The sequence below is a fragment of the Lissotriton helveticus genome, chromosome 5_1 (assembly GCF_964261635.1).
Source record: "Lissotriton helveticus chromosome 5_1, aLisHel1.1, whole genome shotgun sequence".
Taxonomy (NCBI): domain Eukaryota; kingdom Metazoa; phylum Chordata; class Amphibia; order Caudata; family Salamandridae; genus Lissotriton; species Lissotriton helveticus.
The window spans coordinates 1,840,274,086-1,840,300,456 of record NC_136065.1 but is presented as its reverse complement, the minus strand read 5'-3'; the positions used below and the strand labels follow the sequence as shown (position 1 = coordinate 1,840,300,456).

At 43.2% G+C, this 26,371-nt stretch overlaps 1 long non-coding RNA gene across 1 annotated transcript in view; it reads left to right on the top strand.

Moving 5' to 3' along the window:
- Window positions 1-26,371, top strand: part of LOC144753842 (uncharacterized) — a 233,791-nt gene that overhangs the window by 10,640 nt on the left and 196,780 nt on the right. Inside the window, exon 3 of the long non-coding RNA XR_013594559.1 lies at window positions 10,580-10,700. This is a non-coding gene — a long non-coding RNA (uncharacterized LOC144753842). The remainder of the gene's footprint in view (window positions 1-10,579; window positions 10,701-26,371) is intronic.

Here is a 26,371-nt window from a genome sequence, read left to right as displayed (position 1 = left end):
ACTATAGTCGGGGGTACTCAACACCGGAGCAGAACACAATGCATCACGCAATTCAGAAAAACTCTTCTGACATTCGTCAGACCAAGGAAGAGGGTGTGGTGTGTCCTTAAGAGTAAGTGCCAACAAAGGTTTCGCTAGCAAAGAAAAATTTGGAATCCATTGTCTACAATACGAGGTTATACCTAAGAAGGCACGCACCTCTCTCTGTGTGCATGGCACAGTCATTTGGGCAATCGCTTGAATACGCTCTGGGGTCAATTGTCTCCCCTCCTCGCGTTCTGACTGAGTCCATGTCAAATGTGCATCACTAAAAGGTACAAATCTAGGAATTCTTTCACATTCGGAGTCGGCTATTCCATCCCTCACCCACTTATCATACGGTAAGGGCAAAGGAACTCTTTTACAATGGGTGGCATGCACCCAGTTTTTTTACCAGCTACCCTAACTGCAGTTCTAGTGGCCAAAAGGACTAAATGTGGTCCAGTCCATCTGGGTTCCAAATTCTTGGTACGTTGAAAATTCTTCGTCAAGACAAAATCGCCAGGTTGAATCGTATGGCCTGGATCTGCAGTAGCTGTCGGCAAACTGTCATAGACCTGTTGGTGGAGAACATGTAATTTAGCAGTCAAGTCATGTAAGTAATCCACCAACATAGGGTACTCAATCTCACTAAATTTTTTAGGACAAGGCACACCCCAAACATTCGCTGGACGACCAAAAACTATTTCGTATGGGAGTCCCACACGAGAATGCACTGTCGTCCTTGTTGACAAAAGAGCCAACGGCAAGGCATCTGGCCATGTAAGACCAGTGCTCCCTTGTATTTTAGCCAATTTCAGCTTCAAGGTGCCATTATAGCACTCGACAAGACCAGCTGACTGGGGGTGATTCGCAGCATGGAATTTCTGATTGATACCCAAACCAGCACACACTTTCTTCATGATCTGGCCCACAAATTCACTCCCATTGTCGCTCCATACAATTCTCGGCAAACCATATCTAGTGAAATACTCTTTGAGCAAAACCTTGGCTGTAGACAAGGCAGTATTATCCTTTAGGGGGTAGGCCTCTATCCATTTGGAAAAGGCGCAAACAACCACAAGGACATACTTCAAATTATTGCATCTCTCCATGTGAATATAATCTAACTGTATCACTTCAAACGGATACGTCGGAGGAGCAAAATGACCAGATGGAGTTGGAGTTCCCTTTCCAGGATTATACTTCAAACAAATCATACAATGCTTCACCAAATTCTCAGCACATTTCGGAATTCCGGCATTCTGCCATACTGGAGCCAACAACTTGCATATCCCTTTCGAGCTAATGTGAGCCATTCCATGATCCATAGTAACCACTGGGAACACATACGCATCAGGCAACAACCATCGCTGGTGTTCCGACAAGTCAACCCAACAACCCGTCGAATCCAACATACCCGTACTTTCTCTCCACGTACTCACTTCCTTTTCCGTAGCTTCAGCCTGAATCAACTTCACGCTTTCTATTGTGTCTTCACACATTCCACCAGCCATAACCCAATTAGCAGGGCCTGCGACATACATACAACTCATCATGTCTTTCGCCGTTTCCTTCGCAACTTCATCCGCAAACGCATTTCCTCGGCCCACATCATCCACAACCTTCTTATGCGCACTACACTTCACAATTGCAATCTGCTTTGGGAGAGTAAGTGATTCCAGAAGTTCATTCACTAACTGCCCATGCTGTATTTTTGTACCATGGGAAGTAAGAAATCCTCTCTATCTCCACAAACGCCCAAAACTGTGGGCAACACCAAACGCATACTGGCTATCAGTATAGACATTCACTAGCTTTCCCTCTGACAATACACACGCTCTAGTCAATGCAATCAACTCTGCTGCTTGCGCAGAATTCTGTGCTATGCGTACTGTTTCAACAACTGTATGTAAAGTTGTGACAGCATATGCCGCAGTCGTTTCACCATTGGGAAGCTTGAAACACGAACCATCTACCCATAGGGTACCATCAACATTCGTAAGAGGAGTATCTTTCAAATCAACTCTAGCCTTCGTTTCTTCCTCTGTCCGAAGAAAGCAATCATGCTGTTCCTGAACATATGTCTCTACAGAAATCGGCAACAACGTAGCTGGATTCAACACATTGCATCTTTTAATGTGAACATGGCTAGCCAAAAGTGTCAACTCATATCCTGACAGACGTGCACTAGTAAGGTGCTGAGTCTTAGTCCTATTTAATAAAGTATCCACTGCATGTGGGACCATCACAATCAACGTATTATCCAATACTAAACCAGTGGACTGTCGAATAGAAACAGCTGCTGCCGCTTTAGCTCTCAAACAGCTCGGCAACGCTTTAGCTACCAAATCTAACGTCGCTGAAAAATACGCACATGGGCGTTGCTTGTCTCCAAATTGTTGCGTCAATACTGACAATGCACAACCTTCTCTCTCGTGAACATACAATGTGAAAGGTTTACTATTGTCCGGAGTACCCAACACCGGAGCCAAACACAATGCATCACGTAATTCAGAAAAACTTTTCTAACAATCATCAGACCAAGGGAGAGGATACGGAGTATCTTTAAGAGTCAGCGCCAACAGAGGTTTCGCTAGTAGGGAAAAGTTGGGGATCCATTGCCTACAATACGAGGTGATACCTAGAAAAGCACATACTTCTCTCTGTGTCGATGGCACAGTCATTTGGGCAATCGCTTGAATACGCTCCGGGGTCAATCGTCTTCCCTCCTTCGACAAGAGATGACCTAAGTAGGTCACTTCTTGTCGGCAATACTGCAACTTCGAAGGTGACACTTTATGATGAAGGTCAGACTGGTGTCGCAACAAAGAAAGAGTAACCTCTTTACAAATCCCTTCATCATCAGCAGCAACCAGCAGATCATCAACATACTGGATAAGAGTAGCACCAGAAGACAGTGCAAAAGTATCAAGCTGAGTTTTCAAAGCCTGACTATAAATGGAGGGACTCTCACAATAACCTTGAGGAGCGCGTTTAAACCGGAAACTGCGGCCTCCTAAAGAGAAGCCAAAAATATCCCTACTTTCCTCAGCAATCGGAATACTGAAGAAAGCGTTCTTCAGGTCAATAACAGAAAACAAAGCAGCTGAGGCAGGGATCATAGTCAATAAAGCAGTAATGTCTGGGACAACAGGAAACTGTGGCACAACAATCTTATTGACCTCTCGAAGGTCAATCACAAACCGATACACAGGTGGCTGAGAAGAGTCAGTACGCTTAAGGACAGGCAGAACAGGACTATTACACACATTGCCTCTCGTTTCTTCAACCACACCTTTCTCAACCAAATCATAGATAATCGCTAAAAGAGCTCTTTCGCCATCACTGGAAATTTTGTACTGAGGAATGCGAGGTAATTTAGCATTCGACTTAAGGGTAACAACGTAAGGTGGAATCTGCAAGAGACCAACATCATTAGGACCTGTAGCCCAAAGTGTATCAGGGAAAGAACGCAGTTCCAGTGGAAGGTGATCCATAGACAGATACATCGGGGAAATCACTTTCTTACCCACTGTAAGATGTACTCCCAAAGGAGAACAATGTAATGTCGCATGCAATCTTTTCAATAAGTCCAAACCCAACAAATTCTCGCCACAGCCAGTCGTTAGAATAAGGGAGCCTCCAATTCACATGGACCAATAGAAAGGGGCAAAGGACAAGAAACCTGGTACGAACTGGGGCGCCAGAAAATCCTACCGAAACATTAGTCAAGCCAGACAAGGGTGCGCCAGGGAGTTTAGAGTGCATGATAGAACTCTTCATTGCACCAGTATCCAAAAGAAGAGGTTCTGCCACACCTGATGTAATAACTTCAACATAAGGTCCACTCTGGTCTACTGGAACTGACACTACTACCTCCCTTTATCCATGGCTGTCCTAACTATCATTAAAACCAGCACTCTCACTTCCAACATAATAATCATCAGTGTAGTACTGAGCGGACTGAACGGTCGGAACATTCTGTTGGTCAAAATAATGTATAGAATTCTGAGGAGAAAAGGAACGTTCATTCTGAGGAAACGTACCACGTCCCCTACCCCAAGGTACTTGTTGGAAACCACCGCGACCTCTCAGACCAGACATACCATTCGCACGCTGTAGTAAGATCGGGCAACTATTCTTGAAGTGACCTTCCTCTTTACAATAAGCACACTGATTAGGGCCTAGAGGGAGTCGCGAAGCAAAAGACCCAGGCTTCTGCAACAGTTTCTGAAACTGTGGAGGTTCCTGAAGCTGACGCTGATTAGGGGGAGGCGGATAAGCCTGCTGCAGAAGAACTTTCGTTTTTAATTCTCTAGTCTTCTTCTCTACTTTATCCTTCTCATCTTTATCTCTATTCTCATAGTATTGTGCAGTAGCCAATATCTGGGCTGAAGAAGAAACAGCCCATGAACTCTCAGAATCTTTTAACTTAGTAGAAAGTTCAGGAAGTAAATTAAAAACAAACTTATCTACAAACAACCTCTGACCACCTTCTGTACTCATGTCCTGACCACTATGATCAATGAATGTTTCCTCGAACCTAGTGAAGAAATCAGACACACTCTCATCTTTCTTTTGTTTGCATGCTGCTAACTTGTCCCAATTCACCCGCAAAGGAGGCATCATAGTTTTCATAAAATTAATAATTCTACCAGGTAGTTCTGCAACTAAGGGTTCAGGTTTGGCACCTCCTACCTGCCGACCATCTGCAGCAGTAATATTAACCCATGTATCTCCTAACTCTGGCGCGTGATCCTCATGATGGATCTTCGCCCACAAGGGTTGAGGAACTACATTACCCTTCAACATATCTATGTCAGCTAAATTCATAACACATGCATCAACTGTCTGAGACAACTCCTTGTAATAACCAGCAGGATTTTTACGGGGGTCAGGCAAGGTCTACTTAAGAGCCAGGACCTCAGCTCTCTTCCAAGGGACATGCACCCACACTCGCTGAAAATGAGCCGGTGCAGCCACAATACCATGAGCGGCATCAGCCAAAACTTCTTCTCTCCATACAGGGGGAACCTCTCTCAAAGGATACTGCTTTACTTTTCTCCTAACAGAAGGGTCAGGTTCGAACAATAACTGAGGTGGAAGTCTAGACCTAAAAGTGAGTAGTGTCTCTACCACTTCCTCAACATCGGAACCCACTATCGTTCCTTTAGAAAATTCAGACAGAACATTAATCAATTCCAATGGAATTGAACCCAACTCATTATCTTCCCACTCCTGATGAAGGAAGGTACACATGACATCAAAAACACACCTTTGTTTTGGTGCCTTCCACTGTAGGAAGATATCCATAACCACTTGTGGACCGTACTTGGAGGCATTCGAAACCCATCTACGAGCAAGGAGATCTAACACTGCCTGCTCTTTGGGACCAGGAAGCTGACTACGTCTCTGCTTACGTTCAGAAACAGGGGTCATATTTAGTGACCCAAAGTAAGGAGACAAAAGACTAGTGACAGTCTCAGTCATTCGTTGCCGAGCAGAAGGAGAACAAGTTGACATGAGGACAGGAGACAAAGTGTTTTGAGGCAAAAGAGACGTAGGGACAGAAATAAGAGAAGTCGAAGATAAAGGAGTGTAAGGCAAAGGAGTTTGAGGCAAGGCTGGTGACAAAGCTGGCGGCCCTGGAGGGGGCTGCGCCGCGGAAGGAAGAACCACCTGTGAAGCAACAGGTGGCGGAACAACAACAAGGGGTGCAACAACTGGAGGTAACGGAGGTGCAGTAGCACCCTGCACATAAGGGGGTGGTAATCTCAGTAAATGTGACATCAAAGGTTCCTTTTCAGGGTCTTCAGTCACATTTGAAAGGGGAGGTGGCAAAGCCGGGTAACATTTGTCAATGGCCATGCAATGTTGTCTATCTGACATTTCAATCGCACGATATTCTTCATCTTCCTTAAACTGCCTAGCAGCTTGCATTACCGACATATTCCTTTCCTTCCTATCTCTCTTACCTTGCTTAATTTCTCGCTGTTTGGCTTCCTTACGCCAAAGGCGGAAAGAGTCAAACATCGCCGGCCGGGCTTTCTTCTTAAATAGCACAACTTCTAGGTTATCTAAAACATCTGATTCAAAACTACCATGTTGGGGCCATCGTAAAACACCATCTTTCCTTGTATAACGGACCCATACTTCATTATAGGTAATGGGACCCACACCATGCTTTGAATAGCTCATAGGTTGGAGTTCCAACCGGAGGTATTGGACACGAGTCCTCCAATTGGGAATCCTTATTACAACTACAACAAAACCATTTCCTAATTTTGCCAAAAACCAGGCATCTTTAGCTCGCTAGTCTTGCTTCAAACTTCAAGGGATTATCAAAAATGATACACTCGTAAATATACGAACCCCTCGGCTTCGACTATTGCAATGGCCGAATCAAAACCAAGAAACAAAACAAAGTCGTGGGAGCGACCCACTTATACTTAACCAAAATGTCTGTCACGCCACCAGAAGACCGTCTAACGTCTCGCCTTACAAATCATCACAAGAGGGTCCAAGACAGGGCGACAGTCAGGGCAGCAGTCCTTCGCAGCCGTCGGAAAGGGGAAGCCTCGCAGAAAAAACCTTCGGTCCACGTCGACATGCAGGGGTCAATGAAGTGGCGGCCGTCCTCCAGATTTTCCTCACGGGGCTCCTCACAATCTTCGGGCTTGGACCAGTACCGCTGAAGTCGCCCCACGTGGGGCGCCAGTTGAAGAACCGGGGTTTAACCCAGCGGCGTCAGGGGCACGCCTAAGATCTTCGAGTTCACCTGTCTTGGTATTCAAAGACACGGAATACTTCTGGATGGAGCCAGAGACCAAGTTTATAAGCTGCAGCTAGTAACAGTGATCCTAGAAATACATCACGGTGTAAATTCTCAGGAGACTGCTCATTTTACTAAGGCGAGACGTCTCCTTTTATACCCAATATTCACATTATAAATGTACACCCACTGCACAAAATTCTAACCAATAAGATACATTTTCAAACAAAGTATCCCATAGCAAAAACTCAATTTACAGTATCCCAACCCAAAAGGTAATTATTAGGAATGTCCCAAATTCAATCTCCACAAGCCGGACAAACCTATAATTGAAAGCATAACCCATGTAATGAAGAAACATAAAAGAGAAACAGTAACAGATGCTGAACAAGATAAAGCATGTGCAAGGAAACTAAAAAGTTAACGATGTCCTGAACATTGATTGGCAATCTCAGATAAAGATCGATCAGGGAAATTGGCTTTGCGAGATCAGTTTCAGGTGAAGAGGTCAGTTTCTTACAGTTCATTTCAGAGTCAAAAACGAACCTAGTTAATGTATACATGAACTAAGAAGGCCAGGCCACTTCGTTCGCCAGATTACCTTTACAGGCCTATGTGAGGGCAACACAAAATGGTGGCACAGAACAAAATGGAGTCAGACTCGAGAATTACAGAACCTCACATTGCGTTCTTTTTTGGGTTAAGGCGAGTACTATTCTAGATACGTAAAAAGCTATGCTTTAGAGGTAGAACCTCTCAGACAGTTGTTAAAAAAAAGGTGCTCAATTTAATTGGACCAGTGTTCATGATGAGGCATTTTGTAATGTAAAGAAACTCATTGCCAAAGCTCCTGGTCTAAAGACTTTTGATCCTCAAGGTAAATCATATATGACGGTGGATGCGAGTGCCATTGGACTTGGTGCGGTTTTCACTCAGATTGTTGATGGCCGAGAAAGAGTGATTTCATTTATTTCCAGAGCTATTCGTGGGGCTGAGAAGAACCATAGTACTATCGAAAAAGAGGCCTTGGCCTGTGTTTGGGCTGTAGAAAAGTTCAAATGTTTTTTGTGGGGAAGACCTTTTGTTCTTGTTACTGATCACAAACCTCTTGTTTTTATGACGGATGGGGTCAGAAGTGGAAAAGCGTCTTCGAGACTTGTGAGGTTGATTGCCAGGTTGCAAGAATATAATTTGAAATACAACATATTCCTGGGGGCAAAAATTTCACTGCTGACTGTTTGTCAAAACTTCCCCCTTTGGATGAGTGTGATAATGAGACAATCGATCAACATGAATGTGTTGTGGCTGTGGTTGATGCTATTGACTCTTTTAAATCTGTTATTTCAGAGAAAGAGTGGATTGAGGCTATGGATAAGGATTTGGTCTTGAACAAGGTTAAGCAGTTTGTTGACAAAGGATGGCCACCCATTAAAAATTTAGAAGAACACTTGAAAAGTTTTGCTCAGCTTGCTGATGAGCTGAGTATTGAAGATGGCATTATTTTGCGTCAAGATTTATTTGTACTTTCAGAGAGTGTGCGAAACAAACTCATCAAGTTGGCTCATTCTGGTCATCCAGGAATTTCAAGTACTAAAAAAATTCTTAAAACTCATTATTGGTGGCCAGGCATGGATGCTGGTATTGAGAGAATGATTGATAATTGTTCTGTTTGTGTGAAAGCTGACAAACATTGGAAAGTTTCAACTAAACCCCTATCTCTTCGTGAGGGTGCTGTTAGACCTTGGGAAAAAATTTCCATCGATTTTTCTGGTCCTTACAAGTGTTTAGGTAGGGAGAAGAGATTGTCTATTGTTGTCATTGACAATTTTTCTAAGTGGATTTACTACACTTTTGTAGAACATCCTGTTACTGATATGGTCATTGAATTTCTGGACAACATTTTTAGGATTGAAGGTGCACCTATGTCATTTTATCGGATAATGGTGTATAATTTGTTTCTAACAAGATGAAATCATTTTTGGAAAAATGTGGTTTTCACTCAGAAACAACTCCTTTATATTGTCCTAGGGCCAATGGTCAAGTTGAGAGGGCCAATAGATTTATCAAAGAAGGGATTCAAGCAGCTTTGGAAAGCAATTTAAATGTTTTTGAATTTTTGAAGGAAAAACTGTAGAGTTATCATATAACTCCAAATACTTCTACTGGTGTTTCTCCATATTTGCTTATGAGAGGCAGACAAGCAAAATCTTTGTTGACAACTGAATTTAAAAATAATGTTGTAGACATAAATATGAAAAGTGTTATTGATGAGGCCAGGAAACATATTTTTGACTCAAGCAGTTCAGGCAAAACATATCATGATTTAGCTCATAAAACTAAAAGTAAAACTATTGAAGATGGTGAATGGGTACGCATCATTAAACCTACTATGAGTCGTAAAGGTTTATCTAAATGTACTATTCCTTTCAGAGTGTTAAAAGTGACTGAATCTGCTGTATTACCTAATGAGAAGGGTTGGTGGAGCAAAAGTTCTGTTGTAGTTCTTAAACCAGGGCTAGAACAATTGTTTGCTAAAGATGAAGATGGTGGTTATATTTGGGATGATCTTAGTCAAGAAAAAAAACATAGCTATGATGATTTGGTTACACATGATGTTTGTCAAGAGGAATCCAATGTTTCTGTTTCCAATGAAGAGGAACTTATTGGATCTTCTATTCAGAGTAATTCCATGTCACATAAAAGAGTTTCCAAAATACATAAGAAATGTGATGATTACATATTAAATACTTACTGGCAGATGCATCAAAGTTATGTTTTGCGAGTCCTTAATAGCGAATTTTAAGGAATCGCTATTAAAGACTCGCAAAACGGGATGCATGTATGAATCGCAATGTTATTAGCGATTCCTACAGATTCCTTATTAGCGATTCGGTAATAGCTAATCGCTAATAAGGAATGGCTTTCCCATTTATTCCTATGGCCTAGGCCCATAGGAATGAATGGGAAAGCCTAGGCCCATAGGAATGAATGGGAAAGCCATTCCTTATTAGCGATTAGCTATTACCGAATCGCTAATGTTCTGCTATTTCAAGGGTGCCAGGGTGTCCAAAGGGCACCCTGTTACACCCCTGAAATGGACCTGTGCACAAATGTTACACACACACATGCCCTAAGGGCATGTGTGTGCGCAACATGTAACTTTGAAAAATGTACAAAAGTGCTTTTTTCAAAGTTTTAGCAAATTACCACGAAGTTCAACTTCATGGTAATTTGCTCCCCCTATTAGCGAATTCACTATTTTTTAGGGTTTCATGCATTGCATTTAAGGAATCTCATTTTGGGATTCCTTAAATGCAAGAGCAATTTAAGGAATCGCTATTTAGAGATTCCTTAAATTGCGATTTCTGCATTTGGGATGATGCATCCCAAATGCAAAAATACCGGGAGCAAACGGCCAGTTCTGAGAATCTGCCCGTTTGCTCCCGGTATTTTCTTTGATGCATGTGCCTGTTAGTATTTATTTTAGTTAGTGTTTTGTTTTGTTAAAAGGATACATGTGGTACTAGTGTCTTATCTTTATTTCCATTATAGAATGTAGATTATTTTATGTCATGTAGAATGTTTTTATGCAATATTTAGAATTTACTGATGTAATGGTAGAATGAACCATGTAGTGTTGGTTCGGGGAGAAACGGTTGAATTTTGATTTGAATGGACGCTTCGTTCGTGGCTCCAGTGGGTCGTATATTTCTGCACTTAATAAATCATATTTTTAACATATTTTGACTGCTGCAATTCTTTACAATAAGCTCTTGTCATCAATAGGAAGTCACCCGAGGGTGATGAAGGCGGTAGTGATGCGATTCAGTCTTATGGTTCCTGACACTAAAGTCACAGTTTAGGAAGAGCTGCCTTCACACGACCCTGGAGAAGTTTGGCGATACCTGTGAGTAATGTGTTACCTTCATCTATCCTAGAGAGTTGTAAGGAAGGAACCAGTGATTTTAAGTCATACCCTGGAATGAAAGGTTTTATCTCTAATGCCACGAGCAAAAAAATGTATGTGCACAGAGGAATTTGAAGACTCACAATCAAATGTGTTAAAAGTGTCAAGCCAGGATTGCACTGAAACAGGTTATCAAAGGACCAATGTCTGAGTTGGTATCCTCTGGGAGGAGACTTTCATATGGGGCTGTGTTTTGTCAATGATGGTAAGAAATACTGGAAAGCCTAAAATGCCTCAATAAGTTCAATGTGTAGATTGAAAAGCACAGGGCATAGAAGGGAGCGAAACATTTTTGTGTGATGGGTTTGGTTCTCTAGATAAGAGTAGAGCTCTATAAGTACTTTCCACATTCCAATTAATTCTTCCAGGTTTTTTTTTAAGAGCAAGGAGTGCTCAATCAGTTGAAACGCTGCTGAGAAGTCAAAGAAAATGAGAAGGCATCCTTTGTCAAGGATGCACAGAGCATTGTCTGCTGTTTGCCATGTCCCCTTCTCCTGGTTTCATCCAGCGCTAATGCCTGAATTAAAGTTAGCTGGGTCTCACCGTAGCCTCTGTTAGAAGTTGCGTGAGTGACTGTCTACAAGAATTAAGTATATTTTTGCTGATGAATTGGGCATGTTTAAGCACAGTGCCACAAATGTCTTGGGCCTTCTACCGTCAAAGAATAAATTATCTTTCTGATCCTCGGCTTTAATTTGCACACTCGTAACAAAATCAGGCTAAGTGTTAACACTGAAGTATACAGAGTTCATTACCTTGTTGGCGATTATGCTGAATTCTTTTTGCAATAATTGAGTTATTGTTCTGTTGAATTACCATGAGGTAGGTATACAATAAACCAAGTTAATTTTCTCTGCACTGGCATTGTGCTGATGCTTGGAGTTTGGTCCCATGCCCAGGATGTTACTTTAACAGTCTGTTAATTACTTCAGTATGTACTCACATAAATTATGACACCGAAATAATTGTAATTAATTAGGTTGCATATTGTTTTTAATAGTCTGTGATTGATTTCAAAATGTAATGTTAACTGAACTTGTTAACATATTCTGTGCAAGTTGAACTGGTAGTAGTTTTATGACTGTATTAAATTGACTGATGTTACAGAATGGGTATAAGTGGCCTGCAATGTTTTGCTTTCAATTAGCAGTATGCATGACACAATTGCTCTATTGTCAAAAGCAGATCCAACCTTTGGCTTCCCTGCTGACTCCAAACCTGCTCTGACAGCACCACCCCCACCCCCACCTGTGTTTGAAGAGAAATGATGTCTCAACTTCCAACCAATCAAAGCTTCACTGCTTCGCCCTCCTTGCCCAACCCTGCCCAGAGGGCGCCCAACAAATGTGTTTCTCAACATTACTTGGCTGCTGTTTCATCATTCTTATCACCACCGTGGCCTAACAATACCTGAATTGAACAAAACCCAATGTGTGTAGAGGAGATGTCCTTCTGCAGGCTCGGCCTTGCTTTCCATCCGCAGGCACATCAATTAATTCACAGCTTCCCTGCATATAGCTGGGTCTGAACTAAGGTGGCAAAGTGAGCTAAAGAATGATGATGGATTCAACCCAGATCTGTGACTGGAGGTGTCTGAAAAGTTTCAGCACCCCGTCCATCATCTCCTTGTGTTTGCTTTGTTCCCTGGAAGTTGGCAGGGTATGCCCAGACGTGGGTCCCTTGCTCATTTTGCCATTGGATTTCAGCTAGCCTGGCTGTTGAGGGGTATTAGTTTGAAACCGGTCCCAGGATGCTTGTTTCCAGTTCGGGGAAGATGTGGCTTGGCAGTTCGGGCTGGACTGTTCCCATGAGGCACCGGGACAAGACTGATATGCATATAGCTGGGTCTGACCTGAGGTGGCGAAGTGAGCTCAAGAACGATGATTGATTCAAGCCAGATCTGTGACTGGAGGTGAGTGTCTGAAAAGTTTCACCACTCCGTCCATCATCTCCTTGTGTTTGCTTTAATGCAGCACTCCGCCACTTCTGAAACACAGGGCTGCATCATATTTACAACAATATGCTGCAGCCCTGCGTTTAACCATGCGCTGGCGCTAAATTTAGCAGCCTAAAACCATGTGGCTTAACGCTGCATTATAAATAAGGCAAAGCCCCTATCACCACTACAAGGTTCTGAAAAGTGACGTTGTGGTGATGACAGGGGCTTGTAAATATACTCCAGAATACAATATTACATCCTACACAGGCATTTCTCTATTATTAGCTTTGCTAACGCCATTTTCTTTCTTCAAAAGTTTGTTATATATGGATTTTGGTTGATCTTCCTACAGTTTTGGCCTCAGCAAAAAAAAACTTTAAAAAAAAAATGTTTTCCTTCTGATTCAGCTTTAAGCTTCAGTTATGTTACTCTTAGCTGGTTCTATGATGTACCCTTCGGTGTAGGCAACCACTAATCTTTCATCTTCTTCCTCACACGACTGCCAAGCTTGTCAGAGATTTTGCAAGGCCTGGTTCAAAAACGCAAAGTGGCCCTGATGGAGACATTTTATTTACACCAGTAGGTATAAGTATCTGATTTTACTTATTAAAAACATATCGTTCAGGGACAGAGAAAATATGACAACTCTCGGATCTGGTGCCATCTATTGGTCTGACTGCCTTCGCTGATGCATCATTAATAAACTAGGCAGGCTTTGCTTTTGAAATCTATACAGTAATTTTGCACAAGGACCGTGCAGCTTTGAAAAGCGTGCGGCCTGGAAGCTTTCGCTACCCACACCTTGTCACAGGTTGAGTAAGCGGTGGACATTATAAAGCACCTAGTAACCAGAAGGTTTGTTTTGTTGGGAGTGGAGCTACTGACCGAGATGAGATGCCAGAGAAGTAACAAATGGCTCTTAACAGTACAGAGAGGTTTTAATGCTCTCCTGAAGGTTATATGATTGGACAACTGGCGAATATATAAGGTATGAGAGTTCCAAAGTTTGGGTGCAATTGCAGGAGTTCTTTTATGGCTGAAGCTATAGTCTTAGGGGTCATGCTGCTTGACAACGTGTTTTTTTCCTATTTTACCAGTCGATTTATTTCCTCCTGAAATGAACCCAGGGTGTTTCATTTAATTATGTATTAGTTCGTTTCGTTTTAGCTTAAAAGGAGCACTGCAGTCATCAAAGGTCTGGACAAAACGGACAAAAGTATTTTGCTAAGCGCCCAAACAGAGATTACACGAATAGGCAACAAAGGAGTTGTACCAGCGGTGAGTCCTGGCTGGGTTAGTAACGTGGTCCAGCATGAGTCCTTACCACCCATTTGGCATTAGTAGAAGCTTCTGATACAGCATTTGCGGGGAGCAGCACCCCCCTTTTGTGTGCCTCCTGTTTTGCACAGGCAGACCTGTATCTTATATTCGTCAGAAAGGTGCTGTCTGGATAGCATAAATGCGGATAACAAGGGAATGATGCTACCCTGGCTCCTGTGCCATCACACATAGAGGTACCTGTGTGCAGACACTCGTCTCTGTTAGTAAAACACTGACTCGCGCCACTCATGCCCTGCCCTAGCTGGAAGGCTCCATCTTTCCTTGAGTATTGAAGGGTTTTGGAGTACCTCGTCAGCCCTCAAAGAATCATCACCTACAAAGACTAGAAAGTGGGGCTGTGCACTGAATTAGGAGTGCAAGTTTTTTTTATTACTCATACAAAGTTTCACGTAGTTGCCAAGTATTTTACACTCCACGTGGTGCACTGAGTTCTCTGATTTCCCTGTACCTATACTCCAGCACAGTTTTCTCTGACTAGCAGCATCTGTTGGCGATAAAACCAAATGTGCCTTTTACCGTGATTGCCATAAAACCATGCTTAGACGGTAACTCAAGAGAATATAGAGGCATATTTACAAGGGCTTTAACTCTGCTTTTTTTGCTTAAAAAGCCAAAAAAGCGGAGATAAAACTATCGCCCTATTTACAAGAGGTGCCTAATCGCATGTTAGCACCCTTTTTCCCAACTCCTCCCTTTGCATCTCTAATGATGACTGTGCGTACCCCGGATGGACTACCTTGCAAATATCGCTGATTTTCACATCGCGATATTTACAAGGCAGCCCACAGGATTTTAGCACACGTTCTCAAAACCGCTGTTTTCTCCATTAACTAACTTCTGCTAAAATGCAGACTTACCTATCAATCCCTGACATTAGGGTGGATTATGCTGATACGACCCTATGGGTCGTATCAGCAAGGTTATCGCCATTTTGCAGGAAACATCGCTGGAAAACCAGCGATGTTCCCTGCAAAACGGCGATTTCCCCGCTATCTCTGGAATTTTTATTGCCCTGGAGTAACACGTTGTTAATAACCAGGGCGAGAAATTCCAGAGATAGACGGCGATAAATAACAAAGCACTAAGCGCGCTTTGCGTTTATTTATCGACGTCCTTGTAGATATGCCCCTTAGGGGCGTATTATCAAGAACGGAGTTTAAATTATTGCCGGTTTAGCGGAAGAAAACTGCCGCTAAAGCAGCGATAATGGGCTTGGTAATATGCCCTGGAGAATTCCAGTAGAAGCCCATGTTAACACCAGAACATGGGCTTCTATTGGAATTCTCAAGGGCATATTATCAAGCCCTATAGCGCCGCTTTAGCGACAGTTTTCTGCCGCTAAATCGTCGATCATTTTTAACGCCGTTCTTGATAATATGCCTCCAGGTATGCGAGTGCATGCCTTGTGTAGCTTTTCCTCACAAGAGCCTCAACATTCAACATGCCCATAATATTGCATTCAAATTCAAAACTGAGCGTATGGAAACACCGCTAAAACGTCCCAATTATACATGAAAGCCCAACTTGTGATTTTTTTAAAAGTTGTTTTTATTGTTTTGTTACAACAAAACATGATAAAGCACATCCATACAAGAACGCCAGTGACCCCTCAGCAACTCTTAAGACACACACAGCCATTCAATAAAGACAAAAGAAAAGACACGGAGATCCACGCGATTGTTATGGGTTTTCCGTGGTTTCCGCAAGAAATATTGGAATGTCGCAAGAAGAGACCTTCGCGCGCGTTAGCCTTGAGCTCAGTTCCCAGACTCATTCAACCCCTCTCCCAGGATGCTGAATGTTGCTCTTCAGTACGATGATTGGGCCGCAGCGGCCTGCCCGGGGACACAGCTCCCCAGGGGGCTGATAGCGAGGAGGCTGCCGCCTTCATAACCCCGGGGCTGGCGGCTCGAGGAAATGGCCGCGGAAAGGGTGGCCGGTTACTAAGCATCTGTTCTCAGTTAGGGCCTTAGATGCATACAAGCGGGGAAGTTTATATTTGGAGCTATTCCTTGGTAAGGAAAGCCTTTCATCTTCGTAGTAGGCCGTCCACCGCGTCCTGGCGAGGGTGGTGCAGGCTGCAAATAGCTTCCACACACACGGCCACTGGAGCGCCACTCTTCCTCCGCGGTGGGAGCCAGGCGCGTGTGCGTTGAGGCGCCCCTCGCCCCCCTCCTGGAAGCAGAACGGGGTTATGTGTCATTTGTTTCAGTTCTTTCCTGGGTTATAGCGCACGAATAAGAACTAAAAGGTACCAGGGCGCTGCACATGGCACACAGAAAGCAACCCAGAAATATTAAGTAACCAGCATTGAGAAAACACATTCTCAGACAAAATGCAACACTCATGTTTACAACCCCGAACTTGCACAGGCTGCAAACAGCACCATCTTCAAATATAATGCAGTGCACAAAGTAGAAACACGATTTTTTGAGCGGCGGACATGGCGCGGGGGAGGAGCGGTGACGTGAGGAGCAGCGGACAGGCCAGCGGTGGTGCAAGCAGCAGACAGGCTGGAGGAGCGGCGGCTGAGGTAAGGGAGCGGCGGACATGGCGTGGGGGAGGAGCGCTGACGTGAGGAGCAACGGACAGGCCAGCGGCGGTGCGAGCAGCGGACAGGCGGGAGGAGCGGCGGCTGAGGTAAGGGGACCCATGTCGGGGCGGGCGGGGGACGGGCTGGGCGGGGGCTTGGGCTGCAGGAGAAAAGAGAATGATCCCGTGTTTTTATGGTGAAACAGCAATCATTAACACACCTCTAGGCCCAAAAAAATAGCTATGATGTAACTTTCACAGCCAATGTACACTCTGTAGAACCGATTGGTCAGCTGTACACCTCTGCAAAGAAGAACAGACATATTTAAAGCAGTATATCAGCAGCGGACAGGCGGGAGGAGCAGCGGCTGAGGTAAGGGGACCCATGTCGGGACAGGCGGGGGTCGGGGCAGGTGGGGGACGGGCCGGGCGGGGGCCGGGCTGCTGGACAATGTCGGGGCGGGCGGGGGGTCGGGGAAGCCTGTTGCTCCCGGACAACGTCGGGACAGGCTGCTAGTACAATTATACATTGCATTTCATCAGTCTTACAAGTGTGTAGGAGTACGCTCTGAGGAAATACGCTTGAATAATAAACACCCTGCAACAGACGTATGATGCCGTATTAGGCCTCAATGTTTGCCCAGCAGGAGGCTGTTTCGTTGAACAATACGGTCCTTTAAACTACCGTTGTGTGTGATTAACTGGGGGGTTGAAACTTGAAGTGAATTCGTCCGGACGGCCTGGAGCTGCCTCTATGAGCATCTAAGGATAAAAGTAAACATGTCACTATATGTCTTTGTGAGGGGGGCGTTCCAGGAGTATAGCTTAATCGAATTTGGGTGTTTTGCAGATGGTTCCTCTGGGGGCATTGCAGGGTCATGGCTCCTGACATGGGCCGAAAGTGTTGGCGTTCGTGCAGGTATGTGGAGTGGCTCAGGTTGCGTGTCGTGGCTTGGGAAGTCTGGTGTAATTGATGGCAGCGCCGGTTGTTGTGCATCGACCAAGTGGTGGAGGAATTAATGCAGAACCGTAGCCCATTCAATGGAGATGTGCTTCCTGCGTACCCCCTGTGCCTCCTCCCTCCTGAGTGTGTCTTCTTTGCCGAACTCCGTTTTCTAACTGCTCCCACCCAGGCCACTAGTGAGGCCCCCGTGGTTCTCCAATGCATGGTGATCCCCCTCTTTGCCAGCAGGAGGGCTAGGGAAACGAAACGTGTTTGGACTTTGTGTCTGCGGAAGAGCCCTATTCCACCACTGGCCTCCTAAGTGTTGATGTCGGTGAGTCCTGTTAATTCCTGTAATGTCCCATGTACTGTGTCCAGTAGGGCCGACATGTGAGGCATAACCAGAACATGTGCATCTGGGGATTGGCATCTCGGGCATACTAATTGTGTATCTGGGTAAAAACGCTGGAGCCGCACCGGAGTGAGGTAGGCACGATGCAGAATAGAGAACTGTATATTTTTTAAACAGGCGTTTCGGGACACTTTCCTTGGATATTCCAGGGCGCGTTCCCATTCCTTATCGTGTAGTGGGCACACTATCTCCTCTTCCCATTTTTGTCGTAACGTGTTTAGCGTGGTGGTGGCGGTGAGGTCCCGGACTGCTTTGTAAAGCCATGTAATTAAGTGCCGGCCCAGCGTTTGAGAACGCCGGCAAAGAAAGGTATGCTTCCTCACTGCCGAGACCGCGAGTAACAGTGAGGCGGTCCCGGTTTGACAAACGCTACATTTTCCCTTCTTTTTGTTGCAGAAAAGAGATACGAAGCGTCTAATGAAAAGTTACTGAGGAGCTAATCCGGCTGGATTTAGCGCATTTTAATACAGGTATTTATCGTACAGCCTAGAGTCAATGGTGCACGCTTTTTTCATTAAAACAAAAATAAACTAAGCATTCCCCCACCCCCTGTGGTCCAATGATTACCCTGCTTTTGGTTTTCCTTTCCTCTGCTGGCATACCCAGACTTGTTATACCATGTCCAGGTTACAGGTATACCTGTGCAGCAAAATATTGCCCCAAATGGTCCCCGTTCATGGGTCTTGGATACTGTGACATTACTGATCGGTAAGGCCGGTTATAAAATAAGCCTTCCTATCCAGATCTCTGAGGCAGTGTGTCGCTCTCTTTAGATTCTAACGGCACAACCAGGGCAGAGAATGAGGACCCAAAAAATTAATAAATAAATAAACTAATCATTGACACGCATTCTTACATGGGCATCAATGGCTTCAAAATGCTTATATAAGCACTGAAATACACATTGCCCAAGAAGGTAGTACATAACAAATAGACTGTCGCAGATGCGATGAAGTCAATACTTATAGTAAACCATTAAATTTGATACTATTGTCCTCAGAAAACTGGGAGGCCCTCAATTCAAGATCTCTACTAAATAAGCAAGAAGCTGCAGTTTGAAAGAGCGCGCCCACGTCATTCAGGTACAATGGCTTATATTTAGGCAGTTAGAGTTAGAGAAGATGTAGAGTGAGAGAGTTTTTAGTATTTACTTTTTGTCATAAACAATCCAGTGCAGATAAGAATGAGATAGCCCTGATGAGAGTCCTGAGAAGGAAACACCAGTACTCGAAACGAGTTGGCACATTGGCAAAATAGGCTAAAACATTGTGTTTGATTTTTCACTGTACAATCGAGGGATTTAAAATAATTTTTTCCTTGTTCAAACTTTATTGGGCACATTGGCAAAATAGGCTAAGGCATTGTGTTTGATTTTTCACTGTACAATTGCGGGATTTAAAATAATTTTTCCTTGTTCAAACTTTATTGATTATTTCAAGGAAGTATTGAATAGTGTAATTTGACATCTAAAAGATTACTGTTGTTGTTTAGTGACAATATTTATTCACAATCATTGTTTGTATGTTTTGTGATATTGTCCTTTAGAGCACGAATATTTCTATTTTTGGACTGTTTTTCAAAATGGACAATGAAATGTCTTGAGATGCTGTTGTGAAATATTGATGTTTTCATTCTCTGTACACCAATGTATGAAATTTAAAATGAAATATACAAGTTAAAAGGATATAATTAAATAAACCGGGATAAACAGAAGCAAAGTGTTTGTCTTTGAGCACAAATGGATTAAGCTCTTTTTTAAAATAATATTGAGGTGCAGGCTATTTTCCCAGAGATTATATTGCCCATCTTGGGCACTTTCACAACTCTTCCAAGTCCAGCAGACTCGGGTACAACTTTTGAATGCCAGGGTTCAGCCTCCCAAGCTGCACTTCAGCAGTCAGCTCCGAACAAGCAAGTGTGGCTACCAACGTAGCCAAGGTGGCTTTTTCAGCTTTTGTTGCCCTGTTGTTGTAACAGGAAGTCAGCCAACTGACTCTCTGAGTTCACCGCTTCTGTCTGGGGCTCAGGGATTACTTTTTCTCATGCAGGGCGCAACAGCCACAGTTCTGTCTTTGCTAGAACATTATCAGCATCAGGTTCAGTTCAGTCTTTGGTGCTGCCTCTATTAGCCAGATCTAGGGGACAGCAGAGCAGTCTTTCTCCTGTCCTCTTTTGAGTGCAGATGTTATTTAAGATCTAAGTGCCAGGGATGCCACCTTTATGCCACAAATTGCTCTCAAGGGATGTTGTAACTACTAGCCAATGGACTACCAGGTCCCCTACCGCCCGATGATGACTTCCTGCAACGTGTGGCATCTAACTATGCTAGACAGCAATATTCCCCCCACTCCCAAGATGTCAGAACCTTCTCTCTGTATGTGGAGCTTGGTAGCCTACCGTAGATGTGTGGCTACCTGAGAGCTACACTCCCATGGGAAAACCAGTTTGGCAACTGCTTTTCCCTATCTATCTCCAGGGCCAACCTGTTTACCAGAAATAAAAGAGCAGCCCCTCACATGAGTGTCAATTATTTGCCCCTCAAAGGCGGCTTTCCTTTTGAAGCCCGCCTTTTGGGCTCACACTCTGTGTGGCTTCCTGGGATGGAGATGTAACACTTCTTGCAGGAAAGGACACAATAGAGGCATGCCATTGACAGTTATTTGCACCTCTCCCCAGGAGGGTAGAAGGCTGTCTTGTGGCTAGCATCTAAATGTCCACTAGAAAACCTTGGCCAACAAAGTGGCAAACTTCTAAAGCTGCCTTTTACTAAAAAGTTACATTAAATTTGACTTGAGCAACAAGTCGGGGTTAATGTAACAATTCTTTTGATATCCTGAAGTACCAACTTTGGCTTTCCCATTCTGGAGTTAGCACCCCTGTACTTGCCAATGGGGCTTCTAGCCTTTCCACGGTAAAAATGACAATTTGGGTTTTTTACTGTTAGGATGTATAAAAATACATGTCCAACTTTTTAATGTACAGCACCCTGTCTTAGGGCTTGATAGGCCTACCTTAGGAGTGACTTATCTATATTATAAAGGGAGGGCTAGACTTTGTCATTAGTTTAAATGGCAAAGTCGAATTAGCAGTTCAAAACCGCTTTACCAGTCTGCAGTTGCAGGCTGGGAGAAATGTTTTACTTTGTCACACTCATGGTGGCACTATAAGTGCGGCAGTCCAGAGGGACAATATAACTTACAGGCCCTGGGTATCCCTGGTACCATATACTAGGGACTTTAATAATGATAACTTGTGACAGTTGGGTATAAGCCAATCAACATATACTTTGAAGGTTCAGAGCACTGGCACAAAGGTCTGGAAAGCAGGCCTCCGTGCACTCTTAGAGTTGAAAAACCAGCAGCATCAGCCAAAACTTTGGTGGTGATCATGCAAAAAGAGTCATTTTCTCACAACCTTTATGTGGCAGCTTTTGAGGGCAACACTGTTTACACCGACTCTAACCCCTACAAAACCTATATAAGAAAATGACTCCTCTACATCAATGATGTGCTTCCAATCTAGAGAGGTCCAGTGAATGACTTTGTCCAGTTCCTTAAATGGCTTAATGACCAAAACTTACATTTACAGTTCACTTTGGAATGTAACACAAACTAGATCAATTTTCTTGACCTTACTATCAAGAATGATTCAGGCATTCTATACACATGCCTATACAGCAAGCCCACTGCATGCAACACTCTACTAAATTGTAATAGCCATCACCCTATGAATTTTAGGGATAATTTTCCCTTAGGGCAATTCTGTTCTATTCTGTTGGATTAGTAGAGCGCATGGCTACCCCAAGGCTTCCCAGCGCTGAGAAGAACCAACACAACCCACACCATTTCTGAATAAAGATGAAGAGAACAACAAGTTCACAAACAGACAAGTTTTCAAAGACTTTCTCAAAGTGTATTCTAGATCCTTTGCATTATGAGGAATAGTACCAAAAAAATTACTATTTCATAGAAGCTAAGAATCTTGCATCTAAATTAAGTGCTAGACGTTACCCTTATCAATGAGTTAAAATATCTCTTGATCGAGTGTTGTGTAACAACTGTGACCTTCTCCTAATGCTTAAGGAGAAAGATAAGGAAACCCGTCTACCTTGTGTAATAACATTTGGGACAGAGTCGAAAGACATCGAAAAAATCATTTAAAAAAAGTAGCATCTTTTGAATTCATAGAACTTCATGACAGAAACATATGTTTGCTTTAAAAAAAACTAGAAATGTAAGAGACACACTGGTTAAAGAATACAAAGAATCTCAGCAATCTTTCCTTACTCAATTATGGGGACTCAATCGTGTGATCAGACTCCACTGCTGTGTAACTAAATGGCATGTAACACTATGGGGTCGATTCCGATTCGGGAAAAAAAAGTCCGCACGGTTTGTATCCGGAGCCCTCTCCGTACGAATCGTACCCGTCCGTCCGGGTCGCGAAGTACGATCCGTATTCTGTGAATCCGTCCGAATAGTCGCGATCCGTACGTATTGCAAGGCTGAAACCGTGAACTGTACGACTGGTACACATACCGTACGACTCATACACATGCCGAACGACCCGACGAGTACGATCCGGACCGGGGTATGAGGACGCGATTCGTACGGTCCACGTCAGGTAAGGGCGAGTCGTACGGAAAAGCACACAAACACATACACACCGTACGGTCCGTACCCCCTATGATTGCAGGGGTATGCACCGTACCCCTTCGATCATGGGGTGTATGAGTCGTACCCCCATTGTACGATCGGTGTACGAGCCATACCCCCATTGTACGATTGGTGTACGAGCCGTACCCCCATTGTACGATGGGTGTACGAGCCGTACCCCATGTACGATGGGTGTACGAGCCGTACCCCCATCGTACAATGGGGGTACGGCTCGTACACCCATCGTACATGGGGTACGGCTCGTACACCGATCGTACAATGGCGGTACGGCTCGTACACCCATCGTACAATAGGGGTACGGCTCTTATACCCCATGATCACAGGGGTACGGTGCGTACCCCTGCGATCATGGGGGGTATGCACCGTACCCGGGGGGGCCGTTCCGTACCTGTTTCGGCGCGAACTCTGCTTTTACGGCTGTTTTCAGCTCCCGTAGAAAAAGGGTCGTACGGTGCATACCCGACACGTATCGTACTTGCTGGGTCGTAAAAACCAGCCTCGAACCGTACAGATGTCGCGTACAGCGGGTTCCGAGGGAGAATCGTACGGAGATTAGAGTCGTACTGTGCTTGTACCACTCATACAGAGTACGGCTCTTGGTACGAATCGTACTTCGTCGTACGTACGGGGGACGTTGCAGGGTACGATTCGTACGGGAAATCGCTCCGAACGGCAATTCGGAGCGCTTTTTACCGGATCGGAATCGACCCCATTGTGTACTGTGAAAACATAGAATCATAATATCAGAGAATGGATATTCAAACATTTCTCAAACTGTGATTCAAACAATGTGATTTATTGTATTGATTGTCCTTGTAACCTCAAATACATTGAAAAAACAACTCAAGAGGTATGCCGACGTATATTACAACATGAATCTAGGACATGATATAATGTACACAATGCATCAAAACACTAAATCACTCTGCTAATGAAATAAAAAATGGTTTGCCCCGCGAACATGTTGATGCTAACTCAACAAGAAAACATGAAGTGGATCAATCATTCACTGTTAAAGGAAACAGATGGATATGGCAAGGAGCTACAGTCAAACAAGGCCTTAACCAACGTATTGAATGGTACTCGTTAGCTACTCTATAGTTCTGATTTTTCCACTCTTGTCTTGGTTCCTTCACCAGTGTTTTTGCGTTTAGATTCAGCTTCATGGAACTCCTGCACATTAGTTCAAACCACTCAATGGTTTTGGTTGTATGCTACTACAAACCCTGGACTGTTTTGAGCCCCTCAGGCAAACTTCAGTGATATGTTTTAATGCATTCCGTCAGTTTTGCATTTCAATCTTAAAACTGTTTATATTGTTTTAGGTTGATTTACGAGTGCACATACAAGTAGGATGTGACTGATTATGATTTTGTCCTTGATGACTCCTTGTAGCTCACAGATTGTACATGTGCACCCTCTATAAGAGCTTCTCAGTGTCTCTTTCACTTTGACCATTCTGTTCCAATATGCCTGTTCTCTTTCAGTTCATTGATGAAGTCCTGAAAGAACATGGCAGTCATTTTTATAGTGAATTGAGGGTTCTCATATGACCCACAGTTTGTTCTTCTGATATTAACATTAGTCTTCTAGTAGACTACGTCTTAAGTTCCTCATATGTTTGATATTCCTGAACCACTGACATTTATTTCTTTGCTACACGATTGGACTGCCCACCTAGTTATACCATTCTCAACATGGCAGCCACAACTTGTGTGATTTAGGCCTTTCACTTGCACGGTCATACTCACTGGGTTTATTCATGTTCCTTGTCAGTGGTGGTTAATTGATGCCTTGATTCTGTTTTTGTTTGGTAAGAGCTTGGCTGGTGATTACCTTTGTTTTTGTATATTATTAAGCCTATTTTCTTTATTTAGATACTCCATATGTGTTGGTTTCTTTTGTGAGCATATAATTAGCCCTCTTTGGTATCCACGCTGATTATCTTAGCTTCAAACACTGATTGGCTTATTTATGAGCCCTTGCGCCACTTTGCCGGTGCGTCACTTTTTGTGACGCACCAGCTGCCAAAAAAATGTGCGTTGTTGCACCATATTTACAAATTGACGCATCTAGGTAGATGCGTCACTTTGTAAACCCCTGCGCCACATTATACCTATGCCAGTTTATAATGTATGCATGGGGGCGTTCTGACGCAAGAAAGGGTCATAGAAGTGACGTAGTGAAATCTATTAGATTTCACTGCGTCACTTCTAGGACACAAATGCGTCAATATCTAACGCCTGCCTCATGGCAGGCGTAAGAATGATGCAGGCACATTTCACATGGGACTTGCCCATGCGTAATGACCCATTGCTGGAGTTGCGTCACTTTTGTGACACACTCCATTAATGCGTCATTTTTGCACCTACAGATACGTCAGAAATACTGACGTATCTGGTACTCCTTGCGACATGATGCATCATACTGTAAATATGACGCATCATTGGTGTTGCAAGGAGGGCGCAATGAAAAGTGACGCATCGCTGTTTTCTTGCAGCGATGTGTCACTTTTCATAAATGAGGCCCTAAATGATCTTTTTTTGCTTTCCGAAGTATATGGTACTCGGGGAATATCTGGTGAGTTTGTATAGCACTTTCTTGTGATATTAGCTGTTTTTTACACAGTCTGATTTATTTTGTGACACTAGTTCATTTATTCTCGAGTTAGCAGCATGCTTGGAATTTTGAATGCGGTCTGTGATTGCTCCACACTATGTTTATGTGGTATTTTTATAACGGTAGATGTACTTTTTGGTTAGTTACTGTTTTTAGATCTTTGTCTTTTGTAAACAATGGTGTACACTTGCTTTATATGGATCACTGACATAATATCGATGGACATAATATCGACTACCAAAAATATCGGCGACAAAATATCGACAGACAAAATATCGAGTTTCTATCTACAAACAGGTAAGTACTAAAATATCGAGTCAAAAATATCGTTAAAAAAAATATAGTTTGAAAAAATATCGAATTTCTTAAAAACAATGTTAAATTAAACAAATATTAAAAATTAATAACTAAAATACACTTAAAAATACTTACATTACATTAGACTTAATAAATAATTAATTAAAGTTATAAAAAAATCATATTTATTAAAACATATATATATATATATATATATATATAGTAACATAATATAAATAAAAAATTTGCAATATTATTACCGTAGGATAGCGGAAGTGTAAAAATTACTATTCCCACTCCAGAGAGTGCAACATTCCCACTCCAGAGAGTGCAACAGTAGGGAAAGCGTTGGATAGCGTAGAGGTAAAAATTACTATTCCCACTCCAAAGAGTGCAACAGTAGGGAAAGCGTTGGATAGCGTAGGGGTAAAAATTACTATTCCCACTCCAATGAGTGCAACAGTAGGGAAAGTTTTGCCTGTTTACCGCTTTATATATCTCTATTAATAGGTTCTTGCAAGGGTTGATCATTTCTGTACTATTGCCACTTATTCCTGAGGATGGTCATGTGTACTAATTTACTGTGGGAGGCTGAAACATCCACAACATATCCACTTCCACCATCATCCAACCACATACTATAATTGATGCATGACTGCTATTGGGAGGATTTCCTGATGGACTCCAATTGGTTGAGTGGATTTCCCAGTTGCCATTAACCACTCAATGAACTGTGATTTAAAAACCTGTCTCTTGGATATGTGTGTGCTGTTAGTCATGGCCCTACAATAAATCGATTAATATACATTTCAGCATGTAAATATATTATATATTTTGCTAATGATATTTCTG